Genomic DNA, 17,044 nt, shown 5'->3' with positions numbered 1-17,044 from the left:
ACACTGGGCTGGTGAGAGTGTGAATGGGCACCACCGGTTCGGAAAACAACAATCTCATCAGGTTGAAGATGTGCAGGCCCACGGCTCAGCGACTCCACCTCAGGACTACGTGGAGCAGAGCCCCAGCAGGTGTACTTGGAGACACACCCAGGAATACCTGTAGCTGCCTTTGCAGGATAGCCACATGCCAGAAATCACAAGCTCTAGCAATGGTGGAACAGGTGCGCTGCGGCAGACACGCGTGGCACAACACTCCACGACAGTGAGCACGGGCTGCCTGAGGGTGCACAGCACACGCCTCTAAACACAGGGGAAGCTCACGCCTAGAACCATGAACAAAGGAAGAGAGACATGGTGGACGACCACCGAGAGCTTCTTATTTACATAAGCCTCAAAAACAGGTAAAACACAGCTTATTGCTTAGAAAATGCTACATGGGTAAAGATATAAAGAACACAAGGAAATCATTTACAGAGGGGTCTGCTGTTAGCCGCCTCTGAGAGGAGATGGGAGGGAGGGAGGGGAGAGGCGGGGAAGAAGAAGAAGGGGGAGGAGAGAAATGAGAGAGGGAGTGGGTAGGATGATGGTCTGGGAAATGCTCTTCCGCCCAACCCAAAGCCATCTTTCTCTGTGAAGGGTTGAGCGGGGGTGGAACTCGGTTCACCCCAGGGTCCTCCCCTGCCCTGCTGGAGTGGTATGGCTCGGACACAGGGACATCTCCCCACAGGCCTGTGCTTCCTGAATGAGGAACAGCCATTCCCCTCCAGTAGGGCCTGGGCAGGTGGGCACTGATTTGAATGGAGCAGCCCAGCAGGTGCTCCTGTGACTCCGCCTCCACTTCCAACCCTGATCTCTGGGATGTGAAGATGGATAGAAAGATCATATGAAGCAGCTCCCAATTTCCTGGAGCTCCCAGCTGAGGTCGCATTCATCCATACAGGCAACAGAAGCAAGTGCAGCACTGCGCGGTTCACCTGCGGTGGAGACGGCCTCTCTGCTGTCCACAGGCCAGAATTCCCTGTGGGGAAGGGAGGATGGGAAGGGCCCCGATCCCCAGCCCCTGGCTCAGGTAGGTGCCATCGCCTCCCAGGGCTGTTGTCCAGATTCACCGCGGTGCATGTGAAAGCCCTGGCAAACAGATGGCGCCCAATTAACAGAACTATTCTTGCGGCACTGGGGTTTGGTGAGACTCTCTCTGACTCAGAAAGGGCATAGGATGGCTGCTCTGTCCTTGGGGCCCCAAGCCCAGAATCTGAGTCTCTGACTCCCTGCCAGACCCTGGTCGAGACCTTGGACTCTCCTAGCTGCTTCCTCACCCAGGAGATGGGAAGAGCCCCCTCAAGGCAGAGACGGTGGCGGGCAGGGCTAGAGCTACGGGGCACCAGTCACACCTGGAGCCAGGTCACAGGAGCCACACGAGGAAAAGGAGAACTTCATTGTGGGCTGGGAAACCCAGTGCCCGGGTGGCTGAGGGCATTGGTTTCTGTTTGGAAATACACAGAAAAACAAGCAAAGTTAGATAAGGGAATGAGTGTCCTCGTGCCAGGTAAATCAGTGTTAGATGATAATTGTCCTGCTATCGACGATTTTATTTAAAAAAAAAAAAAACACTTTAGGGAAGCTTTAAACAGATACAAGGATAGAAAAGTGTCTTCTTTTCAACAACAAAAATGAAAGTAAATTCACCAAAAGATGGTACAGCTGAAGCTCAAATATTTACGATAACAACATTCCTTGGTTGTAGAAAAAGAGGAATACGCTCTCATTGCCTGAAACTAACAACATGGAACTCTTGTGGGAACCAGGGGAGGGGGGTGTTGGTGAGCAGTTGTTATGATGGTTAATTTAGGAAGCTGTAGGAAGGTTCTGCAGAGCATTCGACAGATGACTAAAAGGACAGGAGCTGGACATCTGGGCCGTGTGGCTTCTAAGGAGAGTGTGCTGCTGGGCATCGGAAGGAGAAGAACGGGAAGAGGCTGAGCCCTGGTGCGAATTCGCCTCAGAGGTGCAGGCAGATTTTGCTCACTTGAGAGCACGGTGAGTTGTGCTTTTGAGGCCAGAAGTCATACGAATGCAGACAAGAGGCCTGAAGACCGAAAACCTGAACTGCAGATGTGTTTCCGCAGAAAGGCTGGCTGGGAGGAATTTACTTTTTTCTCTTTTTTTGAGACAGAGTCTCACCATGTCACCCAGGCTGGAGTGCAATGGCACGATCTTGGCTCAGCGCAACCTCTGCCTCCCAGCTTCAAGCGATTCTTCTGCCTCAGCCTCCCAAGTAGCTGGGATCACAGGCATGCGCCACCACGCCCGGCTAATTTTGCATTTTTAGTAGAGATGGGATTTCTCCATGTTGATCAGGCTCGTCCTGAACTCCTGACCTCAGGTGATTCGCCCATCTCAGCCTCCCAAAGTGCTGACATTACAGGCATGAGCCACAGTGTCTGGCCTAGGATTTTTGACTCCTGGGCGTGATTTGTGTTGGGGGTGGCACCAAGCTGATGGCCTCGGTGAGGAAGCAGGGTCAGCCCTGCTGAGCCCAGGGTGCATCCGTGACTATGCTGAACACTGCATGTGATGCCCGACAGGCCTGTGCACAGCCTTGGCCCACTGTATGCAGAGATCACAAGGCTTCCCGAGCCAAACCCCTCAGGGTCTCGCAGCTGCGGAGCTGGTCACCGTGTCACTCAGCTGTCTGCTGCTCTCTCCTCTGGTGTTTTATGGACACTGCACTTTACGCAAATCCCACAAACGGCACAGGGCAGGGGTGGGGCAGCATCGGGGGGTCAGAGAGCAGTTCAAAACCACGCACTGAAAACTTTGCAGACGAGGCCAGACTACTTGGTAAAAGTCATCTTCCATGTCAGGATGTCCCGGGACACCCTGGCAGAGCCAGCCCAGGGCGCGGGGAGAGGGAGGCGCTGATAATGATAAAATCCTGCGGGATGGGAGTGCCGGGCTTCGCCTGTGCAATTCACACCTGTGTGGTGTTGAAGTTGGCAATTCTGACCTTCATCTGTACAAGGGAAACTTGTTGAACTATTTAAGTCCGAGAAACTTAAGGCCCTAAACCCTCCATGTTCCTCAATGGCATCACTGGAGAGAATCTCTCCAGAGACTCTCTCTGGAACTCGCCCCTGCTCTGTACGAAACACGTGGGTCAGCATGGGGTGCAGAGAGCTCTGGGCAGAGGGCCAGCATGCTGGGAACCCACCCCGACATGGAACTGAGTAATTAGATACCCTGACCAACGACATCCACAGGCTCCCCAAGAATCATACATGCTTCTCTGGTAAACTGTGGCCCCAGCGACCCTTGGGAGGTGGGAAGCCCCCCACGACAACCCCCTCCCCACTTTTGTGGCGCTTACATGGGGATCACAGAGTCATCAACTGACTGTGCAAATTGGACAGGTGTGCAAAATGCAGCACTAATGAGCATGAAGAAAAGCAAGTCAGATAGGCTAAAAATCTTAAGACAAAAAGTGCCGTTTCCCAATTTCAGCCCTATTAATTAAAAACGAAAATTAAAACTATGTGGAATCGCTCATTACGTTTTTAAATTAAACACAGGCTGACAAAACTAATTGCACTAACAGTCTCCCCCAGCTGTTCCCGGCTGGCCTCTGCGCGGTTCTGGAAGGCTCTGGGTGAGAGGGTGGCGGGGGAGGGGAGAGTGGGCCATCCTCAGGAAGACAATTGTCGCAGGACAGAGCCAAGGCCACTCAGGGAGGATGGATTTTGTTGCTTTTATTTCACTAACCTGGAAAGAAAGTATTTGCTTCCAAATTTTTTCTTCTTTTCTAAACAGAGGCTGTAGCCATAAATATGCATTTTACTGAACATCTACTCTGTGCAAGGCATAGTAGGTTATTAATAATTCCAGGGATTGGAGCATAAGGAGAGAGAGAGTCATCTGGCACCAAGAGCTCAGAGCTGGGGGAGTCTGTGGTTATTTTTAGTGCTGCCACTGGTCAGTGGACACGGGTGGAAGCCAGTGCTGGACGGCATGGTGGCTTGACATCTTTTGCCCAGGCTGGCCCTGCTGCCGTACAGCTCTAGCACCGACTGCAGGATGGGTGGCCACCAAACCCCAGAAGCCCACTACCTCAGTAACAGCATACGGTGGTAGCTGCTTTTATCTTACTGGCTGGTTGTAAGAATCAAAGTAAATTAAGAATCTTTAAGCACTAATACATTTTTTGTATTTTTTTTTATTTTTATTTTTTTTAGAGACAAGGTCTATGTTGCCCAGGTTGGCCTTGAACTCCAGGGTTCAAGTAATCCTCCCAGCTCAGCCTCCCAGCGTGCTGTGCTCACAGGCGTGAGCCAGCACACCTGGCCAAGAATTAATTCTATAAACTGGAAAGTGTTAAATAAACATTTCCCGTTAGGAGAACTGACGAATTTTAAACTCTGTTTTAATTTTTTTCCACTACTTTTAATAACTCATTGTTTCATCAGTTAGATGGATACATGATGCCACTTTTTAAAACTCAAGAATCCATAATTGTACGGCCATAAGTAATCAGTGCTGTTGTTTTGGTATACTTTCTTCCAATGTGTGAGTAAGTCTGCCTCCTGTATCTCGTGTGTGTGCCTGTGTGTGTGTGCAAGCGTGTGTGGGGGTGTGTGTGTGAGAGAGAGACAGGGAGAGAGAGGAAGGGAAGGAGGAGAGAGATTACTGAACAAATATTTGAGTGTCTGCCTAACACACAAGACATCATGCCAGGCATAGCCTTCCTAGGGACACAGTGACAACCACGATAAACACAGCTCCTGCCTCATAAGCATAAATTCTATTTGAAGAAACATAAAGTGAATAATTACCTTCACAATTAATAGCATAATCACAAAAAGGATCAGTATGTCAACGAATCATTTGGGTTACATGAGAGTGTGTAACAGAACACCCACCAAACTCCTGACTTCAGGCGATCCACCCGCCTCGGCCTCCCGAAGTTCTGGGATTATAGGCATGAGCCACCGCTGTATGGCCGAAATCTTTCACTATTTTAATTTGCATTTATTCAATTAGTAGTCATGTTTAAAACTATCTGGTGGCAGTTTGTATTATTTTTCCATTTGTAAATTATGTCCAAGTCCTTTGCCTCATTTTTCCTATTGCAGAGTCAGCAATTTTCTTATTGTTTTCTAAGAGTTTTTGGTATATGACTGAATTAACTCTTTATCATAGTCTCCCTATATAATAAATATAAAATCTACATTTATATTTTCTAGTCTATTTGCCTTATCACTTTTAAATTTTGACATACTAATAGTTTTCAATATTTGAGTAAGTCAAATCAAATAGCTTCTTTTTTTGTGAAATTTTCTTCCCTTTGCATGCATGCTTAGAAAGCCCTTTCTCTTTCTGAAATCAGTTAAATATTCAAGAGTATTTCAAGTACAACATGAAGGGAGGACATGAAGGGAGGACCTTCTTTACCCATAGCCAACTTTCCCACAGGTTGTATTGAATAGTACACATCTCTCCCTTTATAACAGAGTAAATACTGAAGAACTATTTCAGGACGTTTTACTCCAGTTCAACACCTCATTAACACAAATTCTTTTTTTTTTTTTGAGACGGAGTCTAGCTCTGTCGCCCAGGCTGGAGTGCAGTGGTGCGATCGCGGCTCACTGCAAGCTCCGCCCCCCGGGTTCACGCCATTCTCCTGCCTCAGCCTCCCGAGTAGCTGGGACTACAGGGACCCGCCACCACGCCCGGCTAATTTTTTGTATTTTTAGTAGAGAGGGGGTTTCCCCGAGTTAGCCAGGATGGTCTCGATCTCCTGACCTTGTGATCCACCCGCCTCGGCCTCCCAAAGTGCTGGGATTACAGGCGTGAGCCACGGCGCCCGGCCTAACACGAATTCTTAACGGGACTAGTGAGAGTCCTTGCTTTGTTCCTGATTTAATGGGACGGCATTAAGTGAGAAAAGATAGGTGCTGTTTATCATATTATGAATATTTCTTAATTTTTACCTACTTAATATTTTAAAATCAGAAACTGTCTAAAATGTTATCAAATTACTCTTTTTAATCTTTGAAGATTATCATAGGTGTTAAATTCTCTGCCTCATGTACATTTAATTCACTGGTATTCTTTTTTCTGGGATATTGCCATGCTGTAATTTGGCTGCTATTGTGGGGTGACAGTCTTTTCAGTAAGGTAATTTAGCTATCAACTGGCAGGCAAAGGACGTATTTGACGCAGGGGTGGTAAGAGATGGGTTGGCACAGGAGGTACAAAAACTCACTCCAAATTACAGACACTTTAGGTATCTGCTTTCTTTGGGGACATAACAGCTCTGCTTGCAAATCCAGTGCCTGTGTTACAGGAATGCAGTTTTACGTTTGGAAAGAGTCTCTTAGCATTATGAGGGGTTATTTATGTTATGAACACCAGTTAGTTTACACTAGCTCCAGGAAAGAGATTCAATATGAAAATATGGACACAGATTCAGATATAGTGTTGGGAGTATGTGAATTTGACTTGTGTTTCATTTAGCTAGATTCTCTGGTTTAGCTTATAAACCCAATATTTCATCATAACCCAGTAAACCAAATTAACGATTATGGACTGAATTGTGTACTCTCCAAATTCATATGTTGAAGTCCTAACCTCTGGTTACTTAGACTGTGACTGTATTTGGAGACAGGACCTTTCAAAGGGGGATTCCATTAAATGAGGTCTCGGAGTGGATGCTTATCCGCTCTGACTGCTGTCCTTAGAAGAAGAGGAAGTCTGAATACAGAGAGGCACCGGGGCCGCCTGTGTGCACGGAGGAACGGCCACGTGAGGACAGGGAGGAGGCGCCATCTGCAAGCAAGAGGAGAGCAACGGAAGACACCAGCCCCACCAAGACCTCGATCCTGGGCTTCAAGCCTCCAGAACTGAGAGACATGAAGGGTCTGCTGTTTCAACTGCCCAGTCTACTTCTGAAAGGATGAACCAATCCATCGTCAGGGGAGCCTGAGCAGACTAATATGTTAACAGAAAACTGAGCTGTCTCTACTGTTTCTCTCATCAAAGATCAGAACTGAAAGGTGGCCAAGACACAAAAACCAATAGATAATCTTCCTACTCTATCATCCCAGAAGGCAAGGATGAAAATCTTCACTCAGGGCAGTTTTGCTGTTCCCAAGGGCTATTAAATGCAGCTGGAAAAGAGAGCTCCCAGGAGGGCAGAAAAACCTGAGAGTGACAATGAACGTGAATCTAATAGTGCTCTGTAGCCCACCCCAGCCCCCAGAACTCAGGCTTTGCACCCTGAAAAAGCACAAAGCACAGTCCACTTCTCTACTGAGAGCGGGTTCTCCACCACAGTCAAGGAGTTCTTCAGGGAAGACATTGCTTTGTGCATGGCTGGATGGAAAAATATAAACAGGGTTATTCCCTCTTTGGGTCTTTGGTTTGTACCTTTTCCAAAAGGAATACCTTATTTTCCCCAACAGCATGCCTTCCTGTGGAATAACTATTCCTACCATCCCTCTAAGAACATGCAACAGGGGAAAACACCTGCTGGTAAGCTGCCTCCAGAGGCCCCGCCCTCTCCCGGAAGGGCCTTGGAGGAAGGAAGTCGGGGAGGAGGAGAAGGGTCAGGGGTGGATGGGAGGATGAACAAAGCAACTGCTGGGACACAGGCTTCGGCACTGCACCTGCCTGGAGCTGACAGTCAAGCCTCACTCAATGCTAACGAGGGAAGAAATACGGTATCAGAAAGAGCATGAGGGTCAATGTCAAGACCTGAGTTTAAGTTCAAAATTGATTATTAGCTGTGGGACTCTCCACAAACCACTTAGAGTTGAGGTGTCTCTGTTTTTTTATCTGTAAAGCAGGGCCACCTCTACCCATCTCATAGGTTTCCTGAAAGTTCAGTCATGGTTGAAAGTGCTTTATAAACATTAAGTGTCATAGAGGAAATTTGTGAGAAGCGTTAATAACTTATGTGTCCATCTGCACACTGCACATAGGATAGTCTATTCTTTTTAGCATTGCCTTTGCAATTGATTTAATTTCCCGTGCTCTGTTCAGCTTCTGAGACCATAATAAACATTACCCTGAAGTTTCTGTTTTCATTTCCATTGGTTCCACTCTAAGTAAACCTTGGCAACCAAAAGGGCATCATCCCTCCTTCTACTGAGCCAGTTGAGCTCACAGCTGGAACGCTGCTCCATGGGACTGAAAGTAAACACTTTAAGTTTCCTGGTGATAACTGTTGGTCATGGCCAATGTCAGCACACTCATTTAAGAGGTGCATTTTCTTAGAACCAATCACTGAAATACACACTGAACACCAAATGTGAGCTTCAGAAGATATTTTAAGGGCATCAGGAAGATGAAACTGTGCCTGCCCCTTGGGGCACGGAAGAATCCACACACACAAACATTTCTACACATTCACACTTGTATTCTGCTTCTGTGTGCTTACATGTTGTTTCTTGTAAGAATAGAGATTGCAAAACTTAACTTAAAAAACACTGAATGGTAACATAAACAAATTATTAGGCAAACCACAGAGAATTGAAAAACTGACCATTTTTTAGCTACAAAATTTCAGTTTTATACATTATATATTAAGAACCTACTGAGCAAGAAAATATTCTATTAAGTGGTATTTGCAAGAGATTATTCTAATAGAAGGTGTGCTAGAAAAGAAAAGAAAGATGTTACAACTAATGAGGCCCCTACTGGATTTGAGGTGCAGAGAGCCAGCTTTCGCTTCCTGAACACAGATAGTCCTCATGACTCCTTTAGGAATGTGAGCTCCATCGGAAACATCTGGAAGTTGAGGATAAGAGAAAACAAGTCTGGCCAGGTGTGGCGACTCACACCTGTAACCCCAGTACTTTGAGAGGCTGAGGCAGGAGGATTGCTTGAGCCCAGAAGTTGGAGACCAGCCTGGGCAAAATAGTGAGACCTCATCTCTACAAAAAATAAAATTAGCCAGGCATGGTGGTGTGCACCTGTAGTCCCAGCTACTTGGGAGGCTGAGTCAGGAGGATCACTTGAGCCCAGGAGTTTGAGGCCACAGAGTGAGATCCTGTCTCATAAAGAAAGAAAAAATAAAACAATTCATTTCACAGTTAGTAACTGCAAAGCCAGAGTTCAAATTCTGATCTGATCTTAAAGCCAAAATTTCAGTAAAAAATTGAAGAGATTTAAACTAATGAGGTTTGGGGAGCATCAGGAAAAGGAGACTCTGGTCACGAAACCACTTGTGTCAAACTGACTTTAGCATGTCCCTCATGGGCCTGCTCTGCTTCCTGGGTCAGGGACCTTGGTGCCCAGTGTTCACCATCTCTAGCCCTCGGGGAAGCACCTGCCACATAGCTGGGCCTCAGTCAGTGCTTCCCACAGGAGTGGACAACGAAAGGACCGAGACAGCCCCGTGCTCCATCCACGATTTCCCCTCCATGAGAGCTTGGGGTACCATGTTCTTTTTCTTTCCTCCCTCTGAAACGTTCTTTTTTCTTTTCCTTTTTTTTCTATTTTTTTTTTTCTTTGAGACCGAGTCTCGCTCTGTTGCCCAGGCTGGAGTGCAGTGGCGTGATCTCAGCTCACTGCAACCTCCACCTTCTGGGTTCAAGCGATTGTCCCGCCTCATCCTCCCAAGTAACTGGGATTATAGGTGCGCACCACCACTCCCAGCTAATGTTTTGTATTTTTAGTAGAGATGAGGTTTCACCATGTTGGTCTCAAACTCCTGACCTCCAGTGATCTGCCTGCCTCGGCCTCCCAAAGTGCTGGCATTACAGGCATGAGCCACTGCGCCCGGCCTGCGTGTTGTTTCTTAACAGCACATCCTTCCTACCTGACAGGGATATCATGGACAATGGAAAGCTACTCACCAAGGAGGCGTCTTCAGGCTCTTGGAATGACAGTGCCACGTGTGTCCTCAGTGCGTCTCTGTTCCCGCCTCCATGTGGCCTAATTCGGGACGTTCCTGCCTCTGGTGAGCATTATGGCTTCAGTTGTTAATATCCAGTCTGAGCTACTGGCTGCAGGCCAGAACCTTCATCATTTTATCTCAGTATTTAAGGAAAAAGAACTCTGGGGGGAAGGTTTCCGAATTTTACTCATTAAACAGTTCACTGCCCAGGCACTTTCACTGATTCGAGTCTGCGGATGGCCAAGGGCACCATCACCTCCCCCAGTCCTGGTGGCCCTGTGTCCGGTGAACCACCACGTCCACCTACAAATATCTCCAGAGCCAGCCCTCCTCCTTCTCCCGCAGCCCTTCCCCAGCAGCCCCTGCTCTGTCCTAGTGTAGCACAGAATTGTCACCCTGTCCTGCCACCTTGTCCCTCTGACCCCCCACCCCACACCCATCAGAACCACCTGCGCTCAGAACCCTTTTCTGCCTTTTCATTCAGGAGATCCTTCAAAACCTGGACCCCATCTTCCTCTCCAGAAGGAACGTGCCACCCTCTTCCCAGTTTCTGCTTTGGAGAGTCTGAATTTTCTCCGACACCCACGGACCCCTGCCTACACCCTGCCCTGGGGTCCGTCTCGCTCCTCACTCCTTTCATTGGAACCATCCCCCTATTGCCCAGTCGCCTCCATGGCCAGGGTGTGCACGGGCTCTCCCTGACTGTGCTTCTCTGTTCTCAGGTATTGCCGATCACCTTGTCTTTCCTGCTGGATGAGAGGCTTGTCTGGGGTAGCATGAGCTGCCCGGCTGGCTTCCTCTGTCAGCGTCCCTCAGGCAGCAGCCCAGGATGGAGGGGGTGGGCAGAGAGGCCTGGGGCATGAAATGCAGCCTCATCAGACCCCTTCGCTTTCCAGAACAAGGATTTCATGCCTCACTTTCACAACAGCGGGCTTGTAATCCCAGCACTTTGGGAGGCCAAGACGGGCGGATCATGAGGTCAGGAGATCGAGACCATCCTGGCTAATACGGTGAAACCCCGTCTTTACTAAAAAATACAAAAAACTAGCCGGGCAAGGTGTCAGGCGCCTGTAGTCCCAGCTGCTTGGGAGCCTGAGGCAGGAGAACGCCGTAAACCCGGGAGGCGGAGCTTGCAGTGAGCTGAGATCCGGCCACTGCACTCCAGCCTGGGCGACAGAGCGAGACTCCGTCTCAAAAAAAAAAAAAAAAGAAAGTGACGTCCGCACAAAAGTTTCCTTTTCAGTTATTCCTCCATCCATTCCCCAAAACATAGCAGTCATGAGTTTTCATCTTTACATGCTGAAAATTTTACTAATCACGGGTTCTGGAATTTTGATGCCGGAAGACACTTTAGAAATCTGCCAAAGAGGTCTGTTCTTGGGATCCCCGTTCTTCTTCTCAGGCAGTCAGAGGGGTTCCCACGATATTTTAAAATTTGAAAAAGTCTCTTGTAAATTTCTTTCCCAAGATAAAACTAACAAAAACAATCAAAAAGCTAGTTTTTCTTTGCTTTGGGCTAGAATTATATCAACGTAACATTGTACAATTAGTTGACTTACTTTGACCAGAATTTCATGGGTAGTTATATGTCTGAATAATACAATTTGAAAAAAGTTCCTTAAAAACATTTAAAATAGTCAGTTTTGATATAAAAATTTTTCAAAACACGGAGCTGCTGGTGAAAAATGACAGAGATCATTAGAAGGCTGAAATTCACTGATTTCATCAAATGCCTTTATTTTGACTATGGAGAAACTGAGGCTCAGGGGCACGGGCACATTTGAGCTCATTGGGGGCTGGAGTCCAGGCTCCTATCCTGTGGTCAGTGCCATCCACACACCCTGCAGGGAACAGCAGCCACAGTGTCAGCAAGCTGGGACCCATTCCCTCACGTGCCACTGCTCTCTGCTAAGTTTAATCTCTGCAAAAGCAAGGACCCAGACGCTAAGTCACGGCCACAGGGGATGTCCTGCCTGGCTTGTCTTACATGCTCTTCTTTGTCAAATACTCAGTTCTTTATGAAAAAAAAATTATTGAACGAAAACATTCGAGATCACACTATTGCACTCCAGCCTGGGCAACACAGCAAGACTCCATCAAAAAAAAAAAAAAACATTTGAGGACAGTGCTGGAGTACTAGAGGTTGTTTCCCGCCTGTGACACACACGGAGAGCAACACTCCCTTGGAAAGTCCATTCTCCCAACTGAATCTTCTGTGCCTCATACAATCACATCTGCCCATACCACCAATGCCACAGGTCAGCCCTGTGCGCCCCCAGCCAGGTTCCCCCAGGCTGGGGCAGACACCTCAACCCATTTGCATAAAGTGCCTCCTATGTCGGTGTCATGGCATGGACCAGGAAGCCATGGTGATTTACACATCATCCCCCACAGCCTGCACACCAGGTCCTGTTCCGCTGAGCTCCAAGTCTATCAGAGCACCTGGCCACCTGGCTCACAACAGTGATTGATACACGTGATAAATGAATAAAAGGACAATTATAGAATTTTCTACCTAACTTGGTACAGCCAGCTTTATTTGAAATAGCTACTGGTGTTTTTGCACTCACATAGGTGGTGTGCAAGTTACCAGAATACTGAAAATAGTAATTTGTTAATGGGACAGTCAAGGAAGACAAAAAAGTACACACCTAAAAACATATCTATTTATATTCTGCACAGAAGAACTAGCATCAATTAAACCAGCTTTCAGTCTCATAGCTGTCAGGGTTCAGGTTCTGCCTTCCATACAGAACAACATCTCCAGGGCTCACGGACAGAGGAATGGCCCCAAAGATACTAACTCAGGTGAAAAATTGTGAGATTTCACCCTCAGGTACACACACCATGGTGTGACTTACAGGGGCACCCTGAGTTATATAAGAGTGTCCCTAAATTGATGTTAAGAACACTAATAAAGGATGAACTGAGTCTCTCTGCAGTTGCCTCTGGGCTTTGTCTGGTGTGCCTATGCCCAGCGTCACCCAGACCCAAAGAAGGGTTTGCAGCAGCAGCTGGACAAAGCCAAATCTCCAGGAGCCCAGTCCCACCTTCTCCTCTGAGAAGACCCGCATGTGACATCCCCACCTTTGTGGCGCATGGTTAAGAAGAGTACAGGAAAGAATGCAAGGACAGCAGCCAGGGCACAAACTAGACACAAACTACTTTCTGAAACATGTTCTCGTCCGAAAGACTCCAGAGCCGGTGCAACCCTCATTAGAGCAAGCATGAGACGTGAAGTTTGCTACTGAAGGTCTCCCAGCAACCTGGAGGTGTCCCTAACCAAACTTAGGTCACATGAAATGAGCTCCACTTGCAGAGCTTGTTCTGAACCTCGTTTTGGGGAGAAGCTTGGTTGTTCACGTCACTGAGAAGGAAGCTGAGTGAGGATGAGAAAAACAGAGGCAGAGCTGGATGAGAACAAGGTGCAGCTCTGCTCAGCACGGCCCCCAGCCTGCTTCCTGGGCAGGAAATTCAGATGTGAAATCCAGTTTCTGAGAGGCTCAGGAACCTGCTTTGATTCATGATGATGAACCCAATCATGTATTTATAGCTGAAATCAAGTGGAAAACCCCACATCACCACAGGCTGCGATCTGGAGGAGCAGAGATTAGCAATCTAGAAATAGAAAAGTTATTGAAAGCCAATCTTCTCCCAGTGATTGATCCAGAAATGACGGTAGGAAACAGCTGAACTCACTTCAGAAGTTGGTGTCTAAAATTGGAGACTCTCTCAGCAAGGCCTGCCTGGGTCACGGGGTCTGCCCATCTAGTGAGTGCTCTGCTGTGCATCAGAGAGAGGGGGCGGGACTGGCATTTTCCCAGCAAAGTAGGGGCCAAGGGAGCGCTGTTTGAAAGCAGTGGATGATGTCTAAACCCATCCATCTTCCTAGCACATCAATAATAATATTCCACTAGCTAGTCAGGTACTCAGATCCTGACATTCATCAGTTGTGTGAAAATGCTAGAAAGTACCATTTCAAATGCTAGTATGTGTTGTTTATAAAATATAAGGATAATTTCACCAAAGAAGATATACAAATGACCAAGAAGCATATGAAAAGATGCTCAACGCCAGTGTCACTAATCCTTAGGGAAATGCAAATCGACACCACAAGCAAATCAACACCCCGAGAAGATATCCCCTCTCACCTTTTGGGATAGCTACTATCAAAACAAACAGACCAGAGCATAATGAGTGTTGGCGAGGGTGTGGAAAAATTAGAATTCTTGTTCACTGCTGATGGAAATGTAAAACGGTGCAGGAGCTCTGGAAAACAGAATGGCCATTCCTCAGAAAGTTACACATAGAATAACCATATAATTTAGCAACTTTCACTTCTGAGTATATACCCAAAAAGAACGGAAAGCAGAGCCTCAAAGAGATATTTGTACACTCACATTCGTAGCAGCATCATTCACAGTGGCCTAAAGATGGAAGCAACCTCAGTGTTCATTGGTGGATGGATGGGTGGCAGAGTGCGGTGTAGGCACACAATGGAAAGAAATGATGATGCACACTGCAATGTGGATGAACCTGGAGCACGTTACGTGAAGTGAAATAAGCCGGTCACAAAAAGACAAATACTGTATGATTCCGCTTACGTGAGGTACTGAGAATACTCAAATCACAGAGACAGAGAGTGGAATGGTGGCACCAGAGGATGAGGATTAGGGGAAAAAAGAGTTATTGCTTAAAGGGTAGAGCTTCAGTTTTAAGAGAGGAACAGAGTTCTGGAGATAGATGGTGGCAATGTTTGCACAGCAATGTGAGTGTACCTAATACCACTGAACTGCACACTGAAGCATATGCTTAAGATGGTAAATTTAATGTCACATGTTTTATCCATAATTTAAAATTTTAAGTGTAAAGATAAATGTAACCACAGCATATGTGCATGACATATAACAGCACATAGTTACACATAGTTATGTTGATAATTTTTTATTCTGTAACCTATATTTATCATTTTAAACTACAGAAAATATACTCAATGAAAATTACTAATTTTCCTGCTATTTTGTTTTAACATGCTTGAACCATAGCTCAAAACATCTATTGATACCTTGTGGTGCCTGCACATGAATAAAACCTAAATCTTTCTGTTGTCTCCATAGATGAGATATACAGGCCAGATTTCAAGTCATTTAGTCAGCAAAAATGTCACAGGAAAGTAGTTTCTCATAGATAATCAGCTTTTAAACTTTCCACACCTGAGGGCCACTTGGGTGGGTCTAAGAGAGTGATTGTACACCCCTGACCCCCTGCAATTGTGAAAACTCAGAATCACCAGCCAAAGAAGGAAACTAGGATAAACTGGGTAGAAACAGCAACTTTTAGAGAGGGGATCACACTCTTAACACTACGGCTAGGCATTTTGAATGAGGTAAAACCTGCAGACAATCTGAATAATGAGAACCACAGCCCTCGGTGTCACAAGGAACCTTTCAAGCTAGTGCCTGCCAGACTCTGAAATCCCTGGGCTTTGAGTGTACAAAGAAAAGGGGGGAGTTCCTGTCCGCATCATTGGTAGAAAGTAAAGACACAGGTGCCGGAGGGGAAGAGCACAGCCCACGCACAGAGGGAGCTCATGAGATGTTTGGGGATTGACGGGCACATCTACAGAACAGTCTCCTCGATTAAAGCATTCAGTGTGCAGGGTAGGGCCAGGGAAAGGACAATGCCAGGTTCCTGGAGAGCTGGGGTGACACAGATGAGCAGGAGCAGGACCGCAATGCCACGGAGCAGTGCAAGTGAGGTTTGGTTTCTTGGAGCATTTGGAGAAACTGAAGGAAATGCAGAGTGAAGACAGCGTTCCTGAACACAAAGCAGGAGGCGGGAAGTCCCAAATCCAAGTCCACCCTCATTCCTTCCCCAGTGTGGGGCCCTTGGCACCTCACCCCTCAGTTCATATGGTGGGGCAGTGTCGAGAGCCCGTCACTTTCAGCCGGATTGTGGCCTTTTTCCATTCCAAGCCACAGGAGCATCAGATGTGAGGCTGTGCTTCATGACCAGGCAGGGACATGGCATCTGAATGACTCAGGGCCAATCAGGAAAGCAGGAACCACAGCAATTCTTTTCACAGAAAGTGTTTCATATAAGGAATTGGCTGAGTAAGGCTGGAAGGCTGGAAAGGCAAAGGAGAACCCCCAGTAACCCCAAGGTGGTAACTGCAGGGAAGCAGCTCTTTAGACCAAGGGAAAAGGGTGGTGGTGTGACAATCCGGGAACACCGAGAAGGGAGGCACTGCCCGGCTGCTGGGAGCCTCTCTGAAGGGGCACAGGGAGGCTAGTTCTGGAAGCTGGCAAAGTAAGTGGACATGTAAATAAAAACCAGAAACTGGTTCCCATAGCTTTTGCCAGAATTAAGAGGTTTCTTTTCTTTTTTTCTCTCCTTCCTTCCTTCCTTCTTTCCTTCCTTTTCTTTTCTTTTTCCTTTTCTTTTTTCAGGGCCTCGCTCTGTCATCCAGGCAGGAGTTCAGTGATGTGATCACCACGGCTCCCTATAGCCTCGACCTCCCAGGCTCAAGTGATCCTCCCACCTCAGCCTCCCGAGGAGCTGGGACCACAGGTGTGTGCCTCACCACATCTGGCTAATTTTTGTATGCTTTGGTAGAGATGGGGTTTCGCCATGTTGCCCAGGCTGGTCTTGAACTCCTGGGCTCAAATGATCTGCCTGGGCTCAAGTGATCTGCCCACTTCAGCCTCCCAAAGTGCTGGGATTACAGGCATGAGCCCCCGTGCCTGGCCAGCATTAAGAGGTCTTAATGGGGACAGTGATAGGAATAGGAGGCAGAGCTGGAGGATCAGCACCTGCTCCTTCCCCCGGGTTGGCTGTCTCTCTAGCACCCTCTATTCACAGGGCACATGGGGCAGCGGGCATGGAACATGGACGGGGCTCCCAGTCTACCCTGCTACCCCAGGCCACGTGTAATGTCAAAGAAAACAATGAGGATTGTAGAAAGCCACTGCATGGGGTGACAAAGTCGTCCCTGGTAACCTCAGGTAGGAGGCTGCCCCCATGACCTACAGATGTGTTACAGATGCTAAGATGATCCTGAGTAAGAAACAGAGGGACAGGAATATCCTCTGATATATGATGTATAATCTAAAATAAAAGGCATGTGAGTAATCTCAGCATTTTGGGAGG

At 47.3% G+C, this 17,044-nt stretch overlaps 1 protein-coding gene across 5 annotated transcripts in view; it reads right to left on the bottom strand.

Annotated features, from left to right (window-relative positions):
* LOC105487633 (ribosomal protein S6 kinase A2) overlaps positions 1-17,044 on the bottom strand; it is a 460,596-nt gene that overhangs the window by 239,806 nt on the left and 203,746 nt on the right. The gene's annotated exons all lie outside the window — the stretch shown is intronic.

The sequence above is a fragment of the Macaca nemestrina genome, chromosome 5, assembly GCF_043159975.1.
Source record: "Macaca nemestrina isolate mMacNem1 chromosome 5, mMacNem.hap1, whole genome shotgun sequence".
NCBI classification, from domain to species: Eukaryota; Metazoa; Chordata; class Mammalia; order Primates; family Cercopithecidae; genus Macaca; species Macaca nemestrina.
The sequence above is the reverse complement of the archived record's forward strand: the minus strand, read 5'-3'. Positions and strand labels throughout refer to the sequence as shown.